A 26,294-nucleotide genomic window follows, 5' to 3' on the forward strand; every position below is an offset into this window, starting at 1 on the left:
TAATTCTCCGCCAACTCACACAGCAGTTGCCCCGACCCCTCTTCGATTTGCGTGAAACTTTGTCCTAAGGGGTAACTTTTATCCCTGATCACGAAACCGAGGTCCGTTTTTTGATATCTCGTGATGGAGGGGCGGTACGACCCCTTCAATTTTTTAACATGCGAAAAAAGAGGTGTTTTTCAATCATTTGCAGCCTGAAACGGTGATGAGATAGAAATATGGTATCAAAGGGATTTTTATGTAAAATTAGACGCCCGATTCGATGGCGTACTCAGAATTCCGATAAAACGTGTTTTTCATTGAAAAATGCACTAAAAAAGTTTTAAAAACTCTGGCATTTTCCGTTACACAACTGTAATTTTTTTTTGGAACATGTCATTTTATGGGAAATTTAATGTAATTTTTGAATCTACATTGACCCAGAAGGGTCATTTTTTCATTTAGAACAAAATTTTTTCATTTTAAAATTTCGTGTTTTTTTTTCTAACTTTACAGGGTAATTTTTTTAAGAGCATAACAATATTCTAAAAAGTTGTAGAGCAGACAATTACAAAAACATATATATAAACATAAGGGGTTTGGAAAAGTTTTGAAAAAGTTGGTTGTCGTTGATTATGGCCGTTCATGGTCACCCGCGACAGACACGGACGACGAAACAAAGAGAAATGCAAAAAGTAACTTTTTCAAAACTTTTTTTTCGTAGAATCACGATGACTCGTGATGGTTACAAGCAAACTCCTTATGTTTATTTATCATTTTTTTTTTGTAATTGTCTGCTCTATAACTTTGTTGAACATTGTAACACTCTAAAAAAATACCCCGCCAAAGTTGGAAAAAACACGAAATTTTAAAATGAAAAATTTTGTTCAAAATGAAAAAATGATCCTTCTGGGTCAAATTAGATTCGAAAAGTACATTAAATTTCCCATAAAATGACATGTTTCAACATTTTTTACAGTGGAGTAACGGAAATTGGCAGAGTTTTTAAAACTTTTTTAGTGTTTTTTTCGATGAATAATACGTTTTTCCGGAATTCTGTGTATGCCATCAAATCGGGCGTCTAATTTTACATGAAAGTCCCTTTGACACCAAATTTCTGTCTCATCACCGTTTCAGGCTGCAAATTATTGAAAAACACCTCTTTTTTCGCATGTTCAAAAATGGAAGGGGTCGTACCGCCCCTCCTTCACGAGATATCAAAAAACGGACCTCGGATTCGTGATCAGGGACAAAAGTTACCCCTTAGGACAAAGTTTCAAGCAAATCGAAGAGGGGTCGGGCCAATTATCCCGATTTCGTGTGAGTTGGTAGAGAATTACCCATTTATCGTTACAATCACCATCAGAAATGTCATTGAATTGCCGACCTCTCGATACTTATTTTTTCCTTCCTTTCTTTTCCATTTGACGAATGACATCAGCACTCAAAAGCTACAGCAAATACCAATTGTGACACAACAACGCTTGCCTGTACACATTATGGATTCCATGAAAAATGCGGCCCGTCATTACCAGGCGATCGAGACCCCCACCCCTCCCAAGCTTTGAGGTCCCTCGCGTGGCCGAGAGGTGAATATAAATCAATTAAAATTAATTAAATCGAATTATTATAGATGAGCGCAGATGTGGCCTTTGTGCAAACAGAAAACGGTCATAAATTGCCGCCGCTGCTTGTCGGAAATGGGAACGTCACGAATTGGGTTGCACATGTGCGAGGAGTGTATGTGTGACTGTGTGTACGTGTACGTCCAAACCCACAGATAAGATCAGAGCGATTGGGAAATGTTTGTTTGATTATAAAGCGTTCGCTCGCGTACGTGTGTATTTATCGCATTTTCGGATGACCACGGCGAATGATGCTGACACGATGAATTTTGAGTTATTTTTTTTATTTCGATCAAACACCCCTCGATTTTGAAAATTGATGAGTTGATTCGATTTCGGTTTATGGTCCGGTTGATGCGCATAAAGTTATCGTTCGACGTTCATGTACGCGAGCTGGGAGTGTAAATTTGATATTCAAATAAAGATAACACGGCGGAATTGGATTTGATGCATGATGAGCTCAAATTATGCACCATTTCAGAGTGTTTTTAACGCAACAGGAAATTGAATTTGTTGAAGGAAGCAAAAAATACATATTGATTGTCTGATCTTGTGATAGTTGCGTGCCTTCGTATATTTTAATAAACTTTTGAATTTAGATCCACTCGCTGTTCAAAAGTCGAGCAAAACCAGTTCAAGAAAGTTGACATATCAAAAGCTTATATAACCTCTGTTATGTCCCATTCCCAATCAACTTTTTAGAATCATGATTTTTTTTTAAATAATTAGGTTATCTTCCATATTTTCCTTGCTTATCCAATCCACCATTATGAAACAACACGCAAAATCGTTACAGTAGTTTCAGCAGTAGCTTCAACTCGTCAATCTGTATGCAAATTTTCGACAAAAATTTCTACACTCCCGACAGTTCTCAAATATATTCAACTTTCTTTTGTTTACGCGTACCTACTCAAAATATACGAACTTTTTTTTGCATTCGCGCCAGGAACTGGCCCCGGCGTGTGTTTTGTGCGTTGAATATTCATGACGGTATATTGTCTTTTGCATAGGGTGGGGTATTTTTCGTTGTTTTTGACGATGAATGCTGGTGATTTGGAGGTGGAGTGCTTGCGAAGATACAATGCGACTGGGGGTCCCTGATTCACGCTGGATGGCATCCCATTATCGTGTAAGGTTAGGGGCGTTACCAGCCAGAAAACATCCATTCAAATCGTTTAAACAATTGGCTGTGCAATTTGAATAAGACGAATTAGTTATTGTTATAAATTGTGTGTTATTTTTCATGATGGAGCTTTCCTTTGTGACTTTATTCAAATTAGTTGGATTGATTTGAAGTTTCAAAATTCGCTCAGCTAACTATGTTTTTTACTGTACTGTACTTGCCATTGAAATTCAACGTTGTATACCATATCTCTATCCAATCTTAAAACATACCTTTTTCCTTATTGTGATAATTCCTAAAACATTTTAGCTGAAATTCTCCCTCATTAAGAACCTTTGTTTTTAAATTGCTCATTATTTCACCGAAAAAGATAAACTGTCATTTCCCCAACTCAACTAAACACGTTCATTAATCTTAATCATCTCGCCCAGTTCACCGTACTTGTATTAATTAACCACCTTTTCCCCCTGCGGACGCACTTTCCGACGCCTCGTCCAGGTTGAACAAACAGCCTTGCACTCTGTCTTGTCCCCGACACGTCGGTCGTCGCGGTCGCCACCGCCGTTTCTGGCCTTTCCACCTTTTCGGAAAGACCAACCGATATGAATGATGAGAAGAGAATGCGTTGGCTAAGGGGACACTTTTTTTCATGCAAAGTAAACACACCGACGGTGAGGGATTTTGACATTTGGAATGGTTCCCCTTGACATGTGGGAGCGAAATGGCAAAAATGCGTGAGCTCATTTATCATGGAACGAACTGTTTGAACAATCATCGAAATTTTTTTTTTTTAGTTTTGCTGACTCTTATAGTTTAAATAATGTCTTAACCCTCTACTGCCCAAATTTATTTTTCGAAAATCTTTATTTTTCCCGTGTTCAGGAGGTCATTTTGAGCAACTTTTGTTCTACGAAAAACTTTACTTCTCTTGTTTTATGTTTTTCTTGTTTTATTTTTAGTATTTTAGTCTGCATTTATCTTGTTTAGTTTATGTTTGTTTTTGGTAGTATTTGGCCTATTCTACCAGCTAATATAATTACATTTTGCCTATCTAATTTTTTCACGTTTTTACAGTCACTTTTTCAATTTTTTCACATTTTCTGCTATAAAATGGCACCATCATCATTTAAATTGCAAAAAAAGGCGTAGAGGCATAGTCTGGGTCACTACCAAAATTACTGCATACTTCTTTTTACTGAAAATATAGGAAATGTTAGTAAAAAACACAGCCAAAGTTGACTCCTAAAAAAATGATATTTTTAAAAACATTGGCAAAGTCACATAAAACAAGTCAAACATCCAACCCATAGATTTTCTAAAATTTTAAGAGTTTTTCTTTCCAATGCTTTTTACAGATCAAAAATCGGTTGGAAAATTGATTTTTGGCGATTTTTTAGATCGAAGCCCGTCTAAAGGCGGGGTTAGGTTGTAGAGGGTTAAGTTGAGACTGAATTTTGCTTCGTTTTCGTATAATTTTTTGCATTCATTGTGATGATTGATTACATTTAAGTGAAATTTAAAATGTACAAAAAAAAAAAACGTCAAAAATTACAATTAATAATGTTTTCTAATTATAATCAAAGGAAACCTGAAAATTCATTCCCAATCATAAGGTTCGTCTATCCCACGCTTTGAAAAAAAAAATGTTTGAAAGCATTCTTGAAGCTGTCTGCACATTCATAATTTTAAATTAAAACAATATGGGATATTGGGTGGGTCTCGTGGCGCAGGGGTAGCGGCTTCGGCTGCCGATCCCGATGATGCTATGAGACGCGGGTTCGATTCCCGCCTTATCCACTGAGCTTCTATCGGATGGTGAAGTAAAACGTCGGTCCCGGTTTCTCCTGTCTCGTCAGAGGCGCTGGAGCAGAAATCCCACGTTAGAGGAAGGCCATGCCCCGGGGGGCGTAGTGCCAATAGTTTCGTTTCGTTTTCGGATATTGGGCATTTTTAGCCAGATTTAAAAAAAACTTTTCAGAAAAAATTAATGAACTTTACAAATCACAAAAATGCTTTAAATTTTTCATCGGCAAGGCCCTTAAAAAACAACGAAAATTCGATTTGTTTAGAGCATATATCAAATAAGTCTGAGAAGTGTACTCGAAATAAGAAGAAAATATAACTTTTGATCAGTGCCGTACCTAGGGGTTGGCGCAGTTGGCGACCGAGGCGCAAGGGCGCCGAAATCGATGATTATTCAAAATTGTCATGGAAGTTATTTAGAACACAAAAGGCGCCAAAACTTACAGTAGGACTACGGAATTACTTTATAATTTGAATTAAAATATCAACAATGTATTTTAGGTAAAACAGTTCGGGCGCAAAAATCAACTGTTTAATATGTTATTCCGTTATGTTTTTGAAAATAAATTTACAAAAGCTCCTCTGCCCTCAGAAAAGCTAAATTGTCGAGGTATTCATTTAGTGTTTTTCAATGTCTTTTTTGAAATTTGAAATTTTGTTGTAATAATTTTATTTAACAAAAATGTACCGTAAAACGGGGTGACTTTGATAGCCGGGGGGACTTTGACAGGTTTGGGATTTTTCCGCAAAATGAAGAGTACAGTTAAAATACTGGTTTAGAAACATACTGACCGTGGTAGAGAAGTGTTCAAAGTACCTCAAGAAGAACTTCTCATAAAATTTTGAAAAGTTTAAAAAGTTAGTTAACTATTAGGGTGTTTCATCCAAACAAAAAAGTTCTCAGAATCAGGCAAACCGAGGTTCCCCTAGTAGAGGATACCCATAGGGACTCTCATGCCAAATATCAGCCCATTTGGTTGAGAATTGGCCTGTCCCCAGCGGTGCAAAGTTTACATGTAAATTACTATGGGATTTTTATGCTTTTCGTTCAATCGTTCCTACAGGTCTGGGGACAACATGGATTCACTCGGAATAAAGACAGGTGTGAAGGGGATGGTCCAATGAACACATTCCAGAAGGAATTAGGGTTGTCCATTCTGTCCCCAAGGTGCGCATTGGATCGACGTCCGGTGTCTCCAGAATCAACGATTCATCCTTCAAATGTACGCATTGTCCTTAGTATGCTATGACGGCTAGCTGAAAATTACGACGCCCCATGGCAGACGGTGAACACGTGGAGAAGCAACGATTGCATTATTATTACAAAATCATCATGGTACGTTATTTGGAATGGTTCAAACTGTTACAGGAACATCAGAAATTATAATTTTATTACTTTAAAGTATGTTTCTGAGCCAAAACTTGAGTGAATGCTCTGCCACGTGTTCACCGTCTGCCATGGGGCGTCGACTTTTTCAGATAGCCGTCATAGCATACTAAGGACAATGCGTACATTTGAAGGGTGAATCGTTGATTCTGGAGACACCGGACGTCGATCCAATGCGCACCTTGGGGACAGAATGGACAACCCTAATTCCTTCTGGAATGTGTTCATTGGACCATCCCCTACACACCTGTCTTTATTCCGAGTGAATCCATGTTGTCCCCAGACCTATAGGAACGATTGAACGAAAAGCATAAAAATCCCATAGTAATTTACATGTAATTTTTGCACCGCTGGGGACAGGCCAATTCTCAACCAAATGGGCTGATATTTGGCATGAGAGTCCCTAAGGGTATCCTCTACTAGGGGAACCTCGGTTTGCCTGATTCTGAGAACTTTTTTGTTTGGATGAAACACCCTATTAACTATAGTTAAGAAAATGTTGATGAAAGTCATTATTTTAAACTTCTCAGAGTGTCATGATTTTCTCAATGAACATGATTTTGAATCGGAAAACGGAATGCATTTTCGGATTCTTTGGACAATTTTCCACTAGGAGAAGGTTAATTAAATTTGTAAATAATAAATAATACGTGTTTTTGAAACAAAAAAAAAACTTCAAATTTATAAGCAAATTCAGTTGAACAAATTTCATGTAAAATGTAAAAAATTGTGATTCGTGCTTCGAGTTCAGTATAAAATGCAATATAAATCGATTATTTTATTAACAAAACTGGTTTTAAGAAATTTCAAGCAAAATTTCGACTTTTTAACTATTTTACCTAAAATTTATATGTATTTTGTTAAAAAGCTTATAAACTTAAATAACTTAATATAAACACTGTTTTTTTTTCTTAAAAACTATATCAGCTACTTTAGTGATGGTGCATTTAACGTACAAATAAAGTTTGGACATCTTAAATATGATTTTAAAAAGAAAAACTATAACTTTGTCACCCAGAAATTAAAACTAAGAATTTTTAACGTAACTATTTTTCTAAACCCTATTGAACAAACTTTTTTTTTCAAAATAGTGCATGGACTTTGTGTGCCCTAGTACATGTTTCAAAAATAATAGTCTTGAGAAACCCCTTGCCTGTTGGAAAATATTCCAAAAACAAATTGAAATCCTATCAAAGTCACCCTGGTTTACGGTATGTTTTATCACAGGATAGCAAACATTTATAATTAGTTGGTGAAATTGAAAAAATTAAATGATAAAACAATTCAAGAGAAAAAACTCTTTTAAATGCTAAAAATTCTAGAAAAAATATATTTAAAAATGCTTTAAATAATTCTGGTAAAATATCTGAAATAAATTTTACTATTTTGTCTTCATATTTCTTATCTAATTATTAATTTGAGATTTTGTTGTTATAAATTTGAAGTAGCGACATTTTCTTATTTCTCTAACTACACTGAAATGGAATCTATCGCCAAAACAGTAAACAGAATAATATTCGATACCAGGCATGTGTTAGCCGAAATTTTGAAATAAAAGCTGAATTTGATCAAATGCTGCAGGCTTACATAATATCAACATTGTTAACGAGTGTAAGCAAAATTTCTGATCTGAAAAAAACATTCAAATGAAGGTAACACTCTGCTCTTATTATTGATTTTATGAAATATAACAAAATATTCAGTAAACTTTTTTCTTACAGTAAATTTTCCTTTCAACTAACCTGTTTAGAAAACCAATTGCAAAATCTATTTCAGTTGTAATATTTGATTTATTTAAAGTTATATTTTGAAATTTTACATCAGTTGGGTCCTAATATTATGCTTAAATTTGTGACATTATTGTTCACAATGATACAACTTATTTGTTTGAGTACAACGACCCTTTGTAAGATCGCAAAAGATTTAAAATTGATTTAAAAACTTCTCGGCCCTTCTTGATAGAAAAATTCATACTCGACACTTCATTCCAAGGGGATCCGTCGAAACAATGTTGTCTTGTCAATTTATTTTTTAGCACTAAAATGAAAAAAAAGGATCAGAAATGGGTTTTAATCGTACTTTTTACCGTTGTACATACAAATTTACATAGGGCTTTAGGACCCTACGAAAATCAACATCCTTACTTTGTTCAAAATCTGAAAACTTGAAGTTGTTTTGGGGATTTTTTATGAATGTCTAGTCCTCAAACATGTAGGTGATAATTCAACCTGCATGGATTTGTTTCAACCCATTCCTCAGTGTTTCAACCCAGTTCCTCAAAATAGAAGATTATTATCTAACGAAAATGGAAACAACTTAATAATAAAAGCACGAAGTTTGTAACCGCTTTCATAGTGTTAACCTTAAAAATAACCGTACTCTGTGACGTTACATAGCTCTTGGTTCAAACTTTGTGTTACACTCCCAATTAAAATAGCCTCATTGAGCTTCTCTTTGACGTTACACCGCAAACCATTATGCCCACTTTCTGAGTTCTTAAACAGCAGAAGTTCCGTATGGCTTCGGGCTGTGCAGCTCGGTGACCTCGATTTACTGACCACCATAAGTAGCGTAGCTGCTGCTGGTCGGTGTCACCATTAGCACAACGTTTGCAGTACACAGCAGAGGGTCGAGCACTATAACTGCTTCCTCATGCAGGCATGCATTATAACACCGTCCAAAACCTTGCCAAAGCCGGAGAAGTGTCCATAAAAGCGCTTGACGCTGGCCAGAGAAACCGCTTACCTGTGCTTATTCTACTACTGGGCTGGTTTTTGTGTGCTTTCGTGGGGGTGATGTGGGGTAAGTTGGGAGAAAAGTTTGATTCGCTCCTTGTGGATGAGCGGATTACGACTTAAGCGAGGCACAATTTTCAATAATCCTGTAGAGTTTTTTTTTTTTTCGCTGACAAGGTCCATTCCACCACTGCTGTCGGCAGGCAAGCTCATAAGCTCCCGGTCGAGGGCATTCCACCATATAGACATGACAAACCAAAATCCACTCCATAAGCCCCGGCGGACACGGATGATGATGAGTGCCTCGCGCGACACGACCGTGTCAAACAACACGAACATGAAATTTCAGTTTACCGAGAAAATGTCTAAATTACATTAACCAGAAGCGGGCCTGAGTTTTCGAGCAACAGCACTAATTAAATTTCAAAATACCGCGCCGCGAAACTAAGACCGGCCCCGTGTCTATTGGCCTTCCTGTGCAAACACGCGTTGCCATAAATCGCGGCCCCGGTCGGTCGCGGGGGTCGTCTGTTTACGGTGTCTTTACGGTTTAGGGGACATTTCTTCGGGGCGGTGGTTGTTTGTCTGTTGGCATTTTTTTCCTTTTGTCGTGAGATGTCTTAAAGTGTCAATAAAGAGTCACTCTTTGACTTAATGTGCACATTTGCAAATTTCACACTTCAATTTTAAAACAAATGAAAAAAGTAACCATAGTGAGACCTTCTAATATTTTATATGAACATAAAACCTTAATACAATACAAACTTACTGCAACTCAAACTCGAATAGCCCGTTTGAAATTTTAATTTGATGTATGGAGAAGAAATGAGAAGTGCTTAAAACTACTATAAATCAGCGTTAAATCGTTATCTCCCGTTCTCACTTCCACTGCAACCCTCTTGTCCCAGTCTCCAAGCCCTCAATTGGGCTGGCCCGCTTGTAAATGAATAAATAAAAATATATAAATTTATGATAACTTTTATTATTTAACAGCATTCGACAACGACCGGCCATTCACACACACAGGAAGGTTATGCTACTCACTCACACCATGAGGCCGTGAATTTCCTGGCATCACAGTTTGTCAGTGGGAGGCAAACGAAACCCCCCGTTTTTGGAAGGCAGCAGCAGCAGTTCAGGACAACGGGAGCGAAGGGAAAAGCACTTGAATAGCATCATCAACGTGGCATCTGAGAGCTAGTTTATTATTATTATTAGTTACGTTAAAAATTTATAACACATGCGCATCGGTTACAACTGCGCTCTCGGCAAACGAGTCTCAACGAGCCGAAACGATGGGACAGGTTTGTGGAAGGTCTGGCCTTGCACTGGCGATGAGTTTTAAAACTATTACAAGAAAACGGGGGGTTTTAAGCAGAGTTATTGCTTCCATATTCAAGTAGTCTTTAAATTGAGGGCATCAAAAGATATGAAGACTCCAAATAGGTTACCAAGTTTACTACCGGCATCGGCCAAGAATTGTTTTGAGCTGAAATTTGCTCAGCCAGTAAAATACTAAAATACCAACAAAAGTGTAATTTACTCGCAGTCCACTTTAGAAATGCCGCGGGCATCATTTTGTTGATCGCTGGCGAGTGTTGTTTGCCAACCAGAATGAATGTGTGAAAGGAAGTGAGTTATTTTTTAATTGAAACTCTAAAGTACACGCGGCATGTTTCACATTTCACTGTACGACCGAACTCTCGAGTCAGGGTTGTCAGCAAGCTTGTTAGTTCGAGGGCGGCAAAAGTTGTTTGATTCTTACGATATCGGATGCACCAAATTGAAGTTTTGGGTTATTGAAATGTCTTGTGATGTCTTAAACCATATTTTTAAAATGTAAAAAGTCCACTCATTCAACAGTTTTTTTTTTTTTTTGAGAGAATAAATAAACGTGCAGCCATGTGTGAAACAAAGTTTTTGAAACATTTAAGTATATTTCTAGTTATTGCAAAAGTAAAATCCTAAAGATTTATTTTGGACTACAATTTCTTATAAAAACATATCTCATTTTCAAAGCTGACAGAGTTTGTTCTAGGAAAGTTATTTTTCAGCAAAGTTAGTTGAGTATACCTCCAACCAGTGTTGGGATTCTCGCGCTCTCGCGAGAAATAATTCTCTCTCTCGAGTTTTCGCCGTGAGTCCCGAGCTGTCGAGAGCAACTCGCTGATTACCCGTGCTCTCCTGTGCTCGCGAACGGGCCAGATCGCGAGCACGAACTGCCCGCAAGCGAGAAGTAGAATGAGTTGGCAACGGAAAAAACAACAAAACGATAAAAATTGCATTTAACCATCGCGTCGTTGGAATTCATAAGCCAGATAAACAAATTGATGTCTCAGAACGAACGGCTAGCACGAGGCGCTCGCGATTGAGAAGGCGAGCGCGAGCAAGGAGAGGTATTCTTTCGCTCGCTGGCTTTCCTTATTCTCGCTCGAATTCCAATACTGCCTCCAACCCATCAAATTAGGTTTCATTGATTATTTTTAAAGATATAGCCAATAAAGTAACAACATTTTATCTCGTCTGTTGTGTGCTATCTTGTGACAACGACCATTTAATACTATTCGAGAAAATCGATTTTTAAAGTTTGATGGTAAATATTTTCAAAACTAGGAATGATAGAATCAAACTTTTTGAAGCAATCAATTCGTAAACTATCGCTTTACAAACGTTCTAAGTTTCAACTTATTTGGTTACATCAGTTAAAAGATACAGTAAACTATGTAAACAAAAATCTGAAAAGCACGTGTCACAAGTGTGTTTCGAAAGTAAAAATGCACTACGTGTCACAAGTGTGCACAGAATTCCCATACAAACTAAAATAGGCTTAAATCAATAGTTTAACCGACTTAATCAGTATATTAAAAAAAAAGATTGCCTTGCCCTTAGAAAGTGTGTATCAATATAAATTTGTGAAAAACAAGAAAAAAAAATTTCACATTTTCCAAAAACATGTATGACGTGTCACAAGTGTGCACGATCATTTTGGTGATAAATTGGTCTATGTCACAAGTGTGTATTGCGATATCCGGGAAACGGAAGCGAGATCCCAAAATTGGGTTAAAGCATCTTGTAGTGTTTGTTAAGTATAGAAAAACGTAATCATTTACACAATTTCGACCAAAATGGTCTATGTCACAAGACAGCACACAGCAGAGGATCTGTAAGCAAACTAAGTTTTCAACAGAATTATGTAAAGAATACAAAACTGATTTCAGAACACCCCCAGGTAGGTAGTTTTACAAGCAAAAAACAAAAAGACTATATATATACAATAAAATCAATCAAAATAAACCAAATCAATTTTCCACCATTTTGTTTCCACCTTATCATGAGGGGTGAATATTTTATTTACTACAACTTTCTATGAATATTTAAGAGCGAGTTTTTCACCGATGTGAAACAGGTCGTATCGAGGTGCTCCGATTTGGATGAAACTTTCAGGGTTTGTTTGTCTATACATGAGATGAACTCATGCCAAATATGAGCCATCTACGACAAAGGGAAGTGGGGTAGAACGGGCTTCGAAGTTTGAGGTCCAAAAAAACATGAAAAATCTTAAAATTGCTCCCATTTCCGTAAAACTTCATCAATTCCAATTCTCTTAGATGCATTCGAATGGTCTTTTGAAGCCCTTCAAAATGTGCTATAGACATCCAGGATTGGTTTGACTTTTTCTCATAGCTTTTGCAAATTACTGTTAAAAATGGATTTTTTTAAAGCCTTAATAACTTTTGCCAACAGCCTCCAACACCCATACTCCCATAGGTCAAAAGTTAGGGAATTTCATGGACTATAAGCCTACGGTATTAACTTTTTGGCCAATCGCAGTTTTTCTCATAGTTTTACGATTTTTCTAGAACAAACATTTTACAACGTTAGTTTTTGCACTGTAGCCCTCCATAGCGGCACATTTTGGTCTCAATTTTGACATATTCGGGATCCTCAGAAAATTTTACATTAGATTGAGGTGTTGTAATTTTGAATTTGATTGTAAAAAATGCCATTTAAAATTAATTAAAATATTATTTAGAATTTGTCGGGTTAGGGGTAAAACAAGTTTTCGCCTACTTGATACAGCATTTGACGTATTGATCATAGGGTAAATAAGATCTATTTCTTTTTTCAAAAATGTGTTATTTAATTATTTTTTAAATCAAATTTACAACTCCAATACTTCTAACTTACATGAAATTGTCCGAGGATTCCGAATATGACAAAATTGAGACCAAAAAGTGCCGTCTTCTTGGCCTACAGGGCAAAAACTAACGTTGTAAAATGTTTGTTCTAGAAAAATCGTAAAACTATGAGAAAAACTGCGATTGGCCAAAAAGTTAATACCGTAGGCTTATAGTCCATGAAATTCCCTAACGTTTGACCTATGGGAGTATGGGTGTTGGAGGCTGTTGGCAAAAGTTATCATGGTTTTAAAAAAATCCATTTTAACAGTAATTTGCAAAAGCTATGAGAAAAAGTCGAACCAATCCTGGATGTCTATAGCACATTTTGAAGGGCTTCAAAAGACCATTCGAATGCATCTAAGAGAGTTGGAATTGATGAAGTTTTACGGAAATGCGAGCAATTTTAAGATTTTTCATGTTTTTTGGACCTCAAACTTCGAAGCCCGTTTTACCCCACTTCCCTTTGTCGTAGAGGGCTCATATTTGGCATGAGTTCATCTCATGTATAGACAAACAAACCCTGAAAGTTTCATCCAAATCGGAGCACCTCGATACGACCTCTAGAACAAACCAAGCAGAATCTACAAATACTGCCTCTTAAAAACAATAAGGCCGTTGCAAATATTTTTTGAAGTTTATGTCCCTCGACTCTGACCAAAGTCGAGGAGGGGGCAAAAAAATAAAAAAACTATAAAAATTGAAATTACGAGTCATGGTTTTCCATTTTAATGAAAAAAGTGTTTTAAAATGCATTATACACCTGTCCAGTTGTTTTGCAATCATTAGCTTCAAAATATCTAAGTATTGACGAAAATTTTATTTTTTGCGAAAAATACATTTTTTGCGGTGCTGTACATTGGAATTTCATAAAAATTGAAAACATTTTTAAACAAGCCCAAACATGCTAAATATGATTATCAATCCAGAAAAATGCATTTTAGATTGTTTTCAGTTAATTAGACTTCTATTTTCGTGGAAATTTTGAAGTTTTTTGGAAATTTTTTTTTTGCCCCCTGATTTTTCAGACCAATTTTGAAAGGGGGGGGCGACATAAACTTTGAAAAATATTTGCAACGGCCTAAATTATCGTTATAAACAAGCAAATTATAACTTGAAAATTTTCAAAATTAATTAAAAAAAATCAGTTGAAATGTTTGTCAAAACTGAAATTTTTGCATAAAATGTAAAATTATTCTGCCTAAAATTAAGTTTTTTTCTTGTTGTAGTTTGACAGATCATTTGCTGAAGATTCAGCATTCGTTGCTGGTATTTCAGTTATCAAGATTTGATTTTTATTGCCTTTAAAAATGTTTCCAAATTTGTTTTATGCATATATTTCTCGAATCACATTTGAAATAAATAAAATGTCATAAAAAGCTTATAATTATTGTTTTCCGATTGGTTAAAAAGTTGGGGGTTTGAGCAATCCTCCAAACCCAAAAAACAACCGCGATGAGATTTTTTTTTTGATATTTTTCATACCGTCAAACGCGTCAGTGGGGGTGACATTGGGTCTGGGGGTGAGATTGGGTTAAAGCGATTTTTTTACCATATCTTAGGTTCTTCTCAATGAAACTCTGTTAAAAGGGTTGTGTAGGGGACATCTTAAGCTGATTTATCTGAAAAATCTCATTCCTAGAATAAATCCTGTCATTTTGGCACCTGTCTAAAGTTGAGACACGTTTTGGCCAAAAATTACCTCTCGAAAAATCAACTTTTTAATATTGTTGTTGGAATTGCTAGGAAAGTACTGTCATCAGGGGTGACATTGGGTCTGGGGGTGAGATTGGGTCATACAAAAATGTTTATGAAATTTGTTTGACCCAATATCACCCCCAAGCATCATTTTAGTTTCATTTGCCCCAATGTCACCCACTCTAAGGGTTGAGATTGGGTTAATTTTCATACGGTTGGCATTTAAGGTAGAGTTGATTAAAGCAGGATTATAGCCTTCACCAGTAAGGAAGGCAAAGATAAAATGTAAAAGCGTTCATGTGTCTGACAGCTTTACAAATCAGGGTATTTAAACGGAATAAAACTTGTTGGAAATATCTTTCAAATGAGTACTATTAAATATGAAATGGATTTTCCTGCTTTTTTTTTAAAGCGGCTTTTAGACCAATATTTTTTATCAGCATCGGAAACTTACTAATTGCAGTTTAAGTGGGATGAATAAAATAAACTTAACGTGATGTCTGTAAATTTTTTTTTATGGCTTCCTATAGGTGAATCAGGCATTTTTGCTTTCTGAAGTTATATCCTTTGATAATAGATGTAAAGCATAAAAATTAAGTGGACCCGGTAAGTTTATTTAATCACTTTTTAATGACCTACATCTGCTGCTAATTTAGTTGCAAAAAATCCAGTAAATGCTAGGCATCTTGTTTCGTTAAAACACCTCACCACCGCTCGTGTAAACAATCATTCATTAACGCCAAAAGAATGCACAACAACGATTCGTCATGCCCGTGCAAACGGTTTCCACCAGCACCCAAGTAAAACTTAATCAGTGCCAACATTGTGCGATGCTTGCCTGCTAACTGGCTGGCTGAATGTGTAATTGAATTAACGAGCTCAAACTTCCACAACATCCTTGCATAACGCTTCTGCTTCACTCTTAACCCTCCTCCCACCACCCAAATCGCACCCTCAAAAAACCAGCAATCAGCACCTGAACACCGTGTGCGATAAAAAAAAGCACACGAAACATTGTTCACGTCCGCCGCCACCACCGCCCAGGCTAAACTGAAATAGATCATCGCATATATGAGCTGCATGCTCGCTCACAAGGTGGATGAAAAAATTAACAGCTATTCAGCAACCGCAACCAACAACCCACCACCAGCAGCAGCAACACATTTCTCATAACAGCAACATCACGATCACTCCATTAGCATCACTCTGGTGGAAGGAAATAGCGCGCGCGCGGCTCGGCGATTGTGTCTGGTCATGTTTCGTCTAGAGCAGGTAGAGCACCGCAACCACCCCTCTGGCTTTTTCCACCCCAAATTCAAACGAGAGTCTCTCGATGATGGGGTTAACGGGGGGTGGTGGCGTAGTAGTGTTCCATCATAAACATACACCTTTAGTACGACACAACCGCGACGGATGGCTTCTTCGCAACGCGACTAAGGGTGCCAGTAGTGTGGAACTTGTGACTCATGAGCATTATTTTTCAGCAAGTTTTAGTTCAGACGTTACAACATTTGGTTTGGATATGTAGTTAAATGACCAAAGGACAAAAAACGCATTATTTATTTCTATCAACCCATAAATGTTTAAGGTTTCATAAGGCACAAATACATCAATAACTTAAACCATGCTCGTTAATTTCTGGCAGCACCACCGCGCAGAAACTCGCTAACAGTCTAATCACACCTCCTAGCCAACCTCCAACTAAGCCACCTCTGCCAAGCAGCACCGTTTAAAGGGGGGGGGGAGGGAGGAAGGGATTAGTGGGTTGGTTAGCAAGTCGCGAGAGAGTAGCAAAAGTGTAAATAAATGTGTACACATGCTATTCATTCCATAAATTGCTCCGCGGCCAGAGTAATAGTTGTTGATTTTTTGCGCCTCTTCTCGGCACCATGTTTTTGTTTTTATTTTTTCTTCTCTCGTCTTCTGCTCTGGCCCACCACTTGAAGATAACTCACCCACCGAGCAGCAGCAGCAGCATAGCGACTAGAGTCTATAGAGAGTCTCAAGAGTATGAATGGTACTGGGCACCACTTGTGAGGCAGTCGACGAAAAAAAAAAACTATCTATTTTACGGAGCTCGTTTTTCGTGAAATTTGTATAACAGCACTTTACCTTCCATTCCGCGTGAAACACGCTTGGTTTGAAGGGCAATAAAACGAAACATTCGTCGTCCTCTCAGACCGCAGCTCTCAGCCCAGCTAGTATGGTTTATGCGCACAGTATTTAATTTCAAACATGTGCTAAGTGACGTTCAAGTGGCAGACGGGTGTTGATTTAATATAGCCCGGAGTTTTCGCCCTAATGAAAAGTGTCTGGTGATGGCTTACGTTACCTCTCCGCTTTTGGTTGGATTTGGTGGATGTGGGCAATCGTTTGAACTGAAAATACTGCTGACTGATGCGTCTCATGCTGTGAGAGTAACGTTTCAAGAGATATCATAAATTGCTGGAGTTGCACAGAATAATAAAATTACCATTATTGTATTTTGTGATATCCAGAAAATAATTAGGGTCAAAAATTATTCAACTTAAAACCAACCGATCGTCACTACTAGTCTAGTGTGGCTAGTTACAACCATACGGCAAATAGTGTTCTGGAAATTTTGGGAAATACAATATCCTATTCTTGAGGATCCCTGAGCACCAAAACTTCTTAGCATGGTGCTCCCAACAAAAAATTGCCTAAAACCAAAACTCGGAGCTTCCTGTAGGGTGTCCCCACGCTTCTTGTAGATTCAGAACTGTATTGTTGTTTGAACAACCCCGTGCTCAAACTCAATCCAATTTAACGAATCATCTCGGCAGTAAACTCTACGCAGTAGGCCTGGCCGTTTTTGGTGTTTTTTTTTATACAATTATTTTTATTAGGTCCTTTTCAGTACTGGGACCTGGTAAGGACCGAATCGGCTTATGTAAATACAGTTTTCTTAAAACTAAGAGAAATTACAGAGAATCTTGTGAGTAAATGTTAGTTGGAAGGGAGCACATTTCGTTGCATTCTCATACAAACTAAAAACGTTAATAAATGACATTTTTAAACCAACTAGCCACGTTAGCTTTATTGAAGTTTTATGATAGCATCTTGATTGCTCCGTAGTTTTGTTTGGGCATTCACTACAACCAATAGGCAAGAGCTTATAAAAAGGTTCTAACAAGAGCGTCCAATTTGCAAGGGTTACAAAATTCCCGGGAAACGGGAAATTTTTAACATATTGCCCGGGAATTCCCGGGAAATTTGAAATTTATCGAAAATTGATCTTATCCTGCTTCTGATTCATATTTTGCAACAAAATTGGATTGAACAGCAACTTTAATGTTCAAAATGATTGTGGGGGTCAATTAAGGACTTGACTGCTTTAAAAAATCATACAACTTTATAAAAATATTGAAATTTTCTAATTTTATATGCTGTCTTTCAACTCCTACCAAATCAAAAAAAATCAATTGATTTTTTTTTTGTTGAGAAGTATTATTTTTTTACTCAAATTTGGAATCAGTGAGTAAAATCCATGCTTCTCAACCTTAAAAATGCTTTTAAACTTGTCTCTGTTACCATTTCAAGGAATAAAGAAATAAGAATAACTTTGACTCATAAAGCAAAACAAAAAAAATAAAATCATGCAGAAATTATGTTTTTCATGGCAAATAACTTGTTCTAGAACGTAATGTTTATCAACAAAACTCATTTCAAACGATTTATCAGGCAAAATTATTGACTTTAAAACAAATATCAATCCCTAAAATTACTATGTTAAGTTAAAATCTTATAAACTAGTTATAGTAAATTTACACATGATTTTTTTTTCTTCTTAAAACATATCAGCAATCCTTAGTGATTGTGTAAACTTTGAACACTTAAAATCGAGAAATCTGATTTTAACAACAAATACTTTGTACAAAGTCACCCCAAAATGCTAAATACAATTTTCAACGCCACTATTTTTCAAATACTATTGAAAAACATTTTTTTTTCCAACAATAGTGCATGGACCTTGTGTGGCCTACCCCAGTACATGTTTTACAAAATAATAATCTTGAGACAAACCTTACCAGTTGGAAAAAAATATAAAAACAGAATGAAATCGTATCATTGTTACCCCGTTTTACAATAAATATTATCTGAAATACACCTGAAATGAACCTGATTTTTTCTTATTAGTTAAACATGCACAGTAGATTAAAATGATTAAAATTAAGTTAGGTTCTCTCATTTTTTTTTTTTTTTGCAAATTTTCAAAAAATTGGGACCAAGAGTAAGGTAAATGTATACTTCCGCTTGAATTTCGGGAATTCCCGGGAAATATACAAAATTGACAAGGAATCTTGAAAACCCAGTGGCAATGTCATGCCAGACGGGTTTATCGCATGCTTCTTTAAAACCAAGGGTAGCTGTCAAATGCCATTAGGCGTACAAAAAGCTTTCTTAAAACCATAAGTTTCTGAAAAAAAAAATCATTTAACACGGCCAATTAGCAAGGCATAAATATGGTGCTAAACGCGTGTTCCGATTGAATTTGATTGACCGCCATCTTGGTTGAAAAAAAAAAAGAAAAGTAATAAATTTGATAAAAACTTGATGAAAACACACATTTATGCTGAATTCCTGATATAATTAGCAAAGCGAGAGTAGTTTAAAACATAATTTGATTTTTTTTTAGAATTGCAGTAAAATACATAATAAAAAACTACAATAACATAAGAATCATTTTTGATGAATTGAGTTGATTTTATTGGCTCTATCTCCCCCACTTGTATCAATAAAATTTCAACCGCAGCTGAATTTGAGCCACCAATTGCGAGAAATAAGCTTTCAAATTATTTTAATTACCTCCAATATCTATTATTTATCATCAACATTTTTGCAAACCATCACCATTATATCATTTGGCAAGACGAAGACTTATTTTTTGCCAGAATAAAACCAATTTGGCATAAGACGTTTGAAGACGTATGAAACGTCATTTTTTCATAACTCCTGACTAGGTTTTAACAAAGGTTTTATTAAGGCATTGAGGAGGTTTTTAGGATTCAGTTGTAAAGCCTTGAACTCCTGTATAGGTTTTATGAATAGGCCGTGAAAACCTTTTGCGGAGGTCCTTTTGAGTTTTGAGCGGGGGTTTATCGGGGTTCTGGGGAGTTTGTGAGCTTGAGCATGAGCATGGTTGACTGCCAATGAGCTGCTACTCCGTTATTGGCAGATCAGCTGAAGTTAAACAATGAATCATAAATGATCAGTGGGAGCCAACCATCCGTTCACTCTTTAACCCCAGAAGACCCCGACTTTATTAGTCAATACCGGCGCCCTTTTATCGGGGTTCTGGGGAGTTAGTTTAAATAGTTTTAATGTAGGTTTTGATAGGATTTATGGCGGTTGTAACAGCTAAGATAAAGCCTAAAACGTTACTTGGGCTAGACGTTATTTAACCCAAGGCTTTCTCCAGGATCCCTACGAAAGATTGGCTGCGCTAGAGTTTGATTAGATTCGATTAGAAGACTATCTACTAGGCAACCTGGACCAGCAAATCATCACATAAACATGACGAAATCCTGTCGGCAATTTCCGTCTCCAAGCGAAGCGAAGATTTGACTGATTCGTCTTCTAAAGGGTTAATCGATAAAATTATCCAAAATAAAATTATTCTCCAATGAACTTTTCTCACCAATGAGAGTGAGCCATTATAAAATTTTCATTCAAATTCTCAACAGAATTGTTCACACACATTAATAGCTTATAAAAAGTGACAGCACACCGCTGATGTTTTGTGTGCAAATGTATTTGTGAGAATTTTAATATTAAGTCACGATGTTTTACGCAACAGAGAATATGGACTCGTTCTCTTTCTGACTTATCTCTCAGCGAGTGCTCAGTAAAACTCTTTTGATGGAGATTTTTCCATAAATTTTGCTTACAAAATACATTTTTCCAATGCATTACATAAACTAACACATACAAGCTAAACAGTGCCAATACATACGGTTAAAAGCAGCTAAACAGGAAGTAACTTTGCACTGAGGATGTATTTTTCACCCACACATCAATTTTCAAAACTATCACTTCCACAATACGTTGCAAAAGACACGACGTCACGTTGAACTCGATTACGTCACGGTCCGGATCACAACAACGTATTCACGGTCACAGTGACGCCACACACGAAACACACACACACTCAACGTTCGTAAACTGCAACAATGTCGAACCGGGCGACACTCACCGAACTGGGGGTTCACCTAATGATCCGTGAAAAGGCGCCCTTACATGAGGCTAATAATTCGTAATTTAACCGTCACAAATGTCGATCGAAAAAAGAGGAAAAAAAAAAACGCGACCGATCGTTTGAATAATCGAATGTGGGCTCGCAATGCCGCAGCACTAAATTGAGGAAGCCGCTCGAAACACTTCATTAGGGGTGGCCAAATAGGTGGGTTTAGGGTGGTGTGCACCAGCCTGGGTATGGTGAAAAACTTACGGCACTGAGAAAATGGACAAAACTATGGTTATTGAGCATTAGGCATTTAATTTTTAATGTCTGTCAATTTCAATCAGCATAAATTTTTAAATTCAAATTTAACGGGCAAAATTCCAACATTTTTTGACAGTGCACGAGTGAGAGGAACGAAAAAGATCATCGTGAGGCAATTATGAAACCAGTGCGATGTAGCACGCTCAGCAGCTGACAAATGCAATTTTAGATTCGTTCAAGTGCATCAGCAAAAAAAGCTCGTCCCTACAGCGTTCTGCTATTAGCGATGCACACAGCATGACGAAATTCATTTGCAGTCGAATAAAGGGCACAAATTGGAATGGAACAGCGTGTTTGCCCTTACACATAAATGTAATGAAATTTATTTTCTGTTTTGAAACTGGTCGATAAAAAAACACGTTATAAAAAAGTTTTATTTGCTATGTGTCCCAAAAGACATACTATTCAAACCATTTCATTTGCCCACTTTTGCGATTAGCGGAATCAAATTGGTCAAATTTCTTGGACCTTTGCCATCACGTGTCGTGAGTTCAGAGCTAGACAACGCGGATTTCGTGGTACGCGATCTCGGTGCAATGTGCTTGAATTAAGTATGACACCATTTGCACCAAGTCTCGGTCAAGTGCATCTTGGTTCTGGTCGATCTTCAGAGAGACACGGTCTTAATGAGGAAGTGGTTGTGAAGAGACACTTTGATGACCTGGCTTTTTTGTGATTTCATCGCTCAAATTCAGCAAAATATATATAGTTTCATTTGACATTAACTAAGAGAGAAAATCGAAAGCGAACGAGTCTCCTTCCTTTTTGCCTTTCTCAGCTTATTGAGAAAAGGTTATAAAATCACTCGAAAAATGAACTTCATAATTCGACCACCAAGGCCCACGTTCACGTAACATATAAAAAACTGAACAAATGTATGTGTGTGTGTTTGGATGTAGAAGTGTTCACCGACAAATTGAAATTCAATTATCTCGGCACTGGCTGAACCGGTTTTAACCGTTATAGTCTCATTCAATTCGTATTGAGTTCTCATAAGATCCTATTGAATATTATAAAGTTTAGTACAGTACTTCAAAAGTTATGCTAAAAATATGATTGAGGAAAGTCCGGGAAACTGTAAAAAGGATGTTTTGCCACATTGCCACGTCATTTTGCCTTCCTCACTGAGGTAAGGCTATAATCCTGCTCTAAAAATGAACTTTTCTCAAAAAGCTCGTAGACCCACCTTCATGTATACCTATGACTCAGAATCGAAAACTGAACAAATGTCGGTGTGTGGCTGGCTGAACCGATCTTGGTCAAACTAATTGCATTCGATTTGGTTCCAGGTCCCATACGTACCTATTGATTTTTAGAAAGTTTCGATAAGTAGTTCAAAAGTTATGTATAAAAATGTGTTTTTGTATTTATCCGGATGTTAGATAAGTGACAGAAAATCGATTAAAATACCATCATGTTATACATCGTTGATTAGGCCTTTCCAACGAATCCAAAACATTGAAGATCTAGCAACCCTGTCTTGAGATATGACCACTTAAGTTATATTTATATACTTTTTTGAAGCCGGATCTCACTTAAATGTATGCAAACAATGTCCGGATCCATCATCCGACCCATCGATGGTTAGGTAAATGGAAGACCTTTCCAACAAGTCCAAAACATTGAGGATCTGGCAAACCTGTCTCGAGATATGACCACTTAAGTTATATTTATGTACTTTTTTGAAGCCGGATCTCGTTTAAATGTATGTAAACGATGTCCGGATCCATCATCCGACCCATCGATGGTTAGGAAATTGAAAGGCCTTTCCAACGAATCCAAAACATTGAAGACCTGGCAACCCTGTCTCGAGATATGACCACTTAAATTATATTTAAATACTTTTTTGAAGACGGATCTCACTTAAATGTATACATCATCCGACTCACTTAAATGTATCTATCATCCGACCCATCGATGGTTAGGTAATTGAAAGACCTTTCCAACGAGTCCAAAACATTGATGATCTGGCAAACCTGTCCCGAGATATGACCACATAAGTTATATTTATGGACTTTTTTGAAGCCGGATCTCACTTTAATGTATGTAAACGATATCTGGATCTATCATCCAACCCTTCGTTGGTTAGGTAATTGAAAGACCTATCCAACGGGTCCAAAACATTGAAGATCTGGCAACCCTGTCTCAAGATATGACCACTTTAATGATATTTATATACTTTTTTGAAGCCGAAACTCACTTAAATGTATATAAACGATGTCCGGATCTATCATCCAACCCATAGTTGGTAAGGTAATTGAAAGGCCTTTCCAAAGAGTGTAAAGCATTGATGATCTGGCAACCTTGTCTCGAGATATGACCACTTAAGTTATATTTATACACTTTGTTGAAGCCGAATCTCACTAAAATGTATGTAAACGATGTCCGGATCCATCATCCGACCCATCGATAGTTAGGAAATTGAAAGGCTTTTCCAACGAATCAAAAACATTGAAAATCTGGCCACCCTGTCTCGAGATATGACCACTTAAGTGATATTTATTTACTTTTCTGAAGCCAATTCTCACTTAAATGTATGCAAACGATGTCCGGATTCACTATCCAACCCATCATTGGTTAGGTAATTAAGAGACCTTGGCAACGAGTTCAAAACATTGAAGATCTGGTAACCCTCTCTCGATTTATGACCATTCAAGTGATATGTGTGTACTTTTTTATTCAGGATCTAAAAAAATAGCTGATATTTGTGTCCAAACCACTCATATTACCCATTTCTGGTAAAGAGTGAGGAAGGCATCATCCACAAGTTAGTTTTTTTTGTAAGAAAATACGTCATATTGTATTTTTAGAAATGCATTTCAAAAACCTATCCAATGAGCTTATGAGATTGAATATCTGATAACCCTTTTATAAGTTATGAGCACTTAAGTGTTATTTATACTTTTTTGAGGCTGGATACAAATTATGTCCGAATCCATCATGCAACCTGTCGTTGGATGGGTAATCAAAAGACTTTTTGATTGAAGTTCTGACAACCCTAGCAAAAGAAATGAATAAGAAAGCTTTATTTATTTAATGATGGTATTTTGACTTAATGTATTTACTATATGAATGTGAGGAAGGCACCAACCACCTAAAGGTGAATTAAGCAAAGTTTTGTTTTTTGTTTAGTTATTTGTTCAAGTACTCCTACTCCAAAAGTCTTCTGTAGATTCAGCTACACAAACTCCGACTCCGGCCTCTAAAGATTTTACCCTATGACTCTAATTCCAGCATTCCAAAAAGTCGATGACTCCAACTCCAACTTTGACTGCCAGCTTTGGATGATTTGGCGTATCAAATAAGTTTAAAATTAGCTAAGGCTTCATCCATAAAGTACGTCACGCTAAAATCAGCCAAAATTTCCCCCCTCCCCCCTTTTGTCACGCTTTTCCTATACTTATAACACGCAATGTCACACTTGCTCAGACCCCCCCTCCCTTCCTAGAGCGTGACATACTTTATGGATGACGCCTAATTCTGGCTCAGACTCTAACCCCTGGTCCCTAAAGCACCAGACTTCGATTCAACACCCCCTGAATTTCAGGTTTCAAATCTATTTAGCCTTGGGAAGGTTGCCAGTTCTTAGAAATAAATAACTCGGAGTAGGTCTTCCAAATACCTGTTAGTAGCGATTCCAGGTCAAATCAGCGGAATCCAGATCAAAAATGCTCCGATTTGGCTCAAATTTGGCATGGCCCGAGCAAACGGAAATAACGTGGGAATAACATTTTTTGATATTTGAATATACTAGGCCAATAACATTTTATGTTATTTATAACAAGTTTTGTTATTCGCCGTTAGGATTTTTTTGTTATTGGATTGTTATTGTAATAACAGACTAATAACATTTTTAGTTATTCTTCGAACAAATCTTTGTTATTATTTTTTGTTATTTTAACAACTAATCCGATCATCCCAATAACAGTTGGAGGTATTCTTTCATAACAAAAAATGTTATTCCAAAGATGTTTTGGTATTCAATTAATATCAGACCAATAACTAATTTTGTTATGATAACATAAACTGTTATTAAACCCTCATGCAAAACTGGATTTTTCAAGACGATTCCATAACATTTTCTGTTATTTTAACAGTATTTGTTATTGAAATGGCATGAATTTTGTTATAACCGTCTGCCCGGGGGGAGTTCCTTGCCCAAAACAAATAAACTATTTTGTTTGGCGTTTAGGGTGGTCTTATCCGAAATTGGTTGGTCCAAAAGTTGGATTTTTTTAACAATTTTCGAAAAAAAAAATACATATTTTTTCAAAACATCTTATCTCCGGAACGGCTGAATCAAAGCATACCACGTTTCAAAAGGAAGGTAATTAGTTGGGCTTTCAATGAAATTGTTTCACAAACATAAAAACACTTACAGATCATGAAACTTTGTTTGCTGATTTGAAGGTCTCGGAATTAAACATATGGATGGATTAACAGGATTTGAGCCAAATCTGAACCAAATCAGAGCACATATTTGATCTGTATCCTGCTGGTTTGATGTGGAATCGCTGTTGCACCTAATAAAGTAAATCCAGAACATACTTTCATTCAAATTTACTAGCAAAAAATGTAGTAATCCAGCTGCGTGTAAAATAAATTTTGCATTATTTTATGAAATTTGATGTAATATTACACCCTGAAATGTGTAGACTATCAGTATGGGAAACCTACTTAACCGAAATTTCAAGCTCATATATGCGTTTCCATTCTTCATTGGTCTGATGGCCGAGCGGATTAAGGTGCCAGTCTTTGCTAATGGTGCTGGGTTAGAATCCCGTCGGTGGCCCTTTTTTTTGTGCTAACAAAAATTTTACATGCAGTGCGTAATATTAAGTGTCCTTTTTGACGATGGTGATGTGAATGCTTTTGCATGCGATTTTACCATCTGAGTTTTTACTGTGTACATTATGGTGTTCAAAACAAGGCTGTGAAGTCGTAACCATAGCCAGAGTCATTGGAGATGGGTCTTTTAAAAGATGTGAAGTCGGAGTCGGCATAACCTGAGAAGGCAGATTTGGAGTCGAGTCACTATTTTTTTTTTTTTTTTTTTTTTGCAGCTGGAGTTTGAGTTGGAGAAAGAGTCGGCTTATTTCCAACAACTTTGTGTGGGAGTTGTTGTTTGAGTCGGAGTCACTAAATAACCAGACTGCAGAGTTGGATTCGGAGTCAGAGTCACTAAACTTTAAAAGCCGGAGTTGGACTAGTACAGTAATTTTTTTTTTCAAGTATCGGTTGTA

At 36.7% G+C, this 26,294-nt stretch overlaps 1 protein-coding gene across 10 annotated transcripts in view; it reads right to left on the bottom strand.

The window, feature by feature from the left end:
- The window catches only part of LOC120423423 (mpv17-like protein), a 221,598-nt gene extending 200,683 nt beyond the window's left edge, over nucleotides 1-20,915 (bottom strand). For 6 of the 10 annotated variants that reach the window (XM_052706094.1, XM_052706089.1, XM_052706091.1 and 3 more), the window contains exon 1: nucleotides 20,503-20,915. The gene's annotated coding sequence lies outside the window, so the exon portion shown is untranslated. The remainder of the gene's footprint in view (nucleotides 1-20,502) is intronic. The other 4 variants (XM_052706096.1, XM_052706092.1, XM_052706095.1 and 1 more) reach the window with 1 other exon arrangement.
- Nucleotides 20,916-26,294: the final 5,379 nt, after the last annotated feature.

Source organism: Culex pipiens, chromosome 1, assembly GCF_016801865.2.
Source record: "Culex pipiens pallens isolate TS chromosome 1, TS_CPP_V2, whole genome shotgun sequence".
NCBI lineage: Eukaryota > Metazoa > Arthropoda > Insecta > Diptera > Culicidae > Culex > Culex pipiens.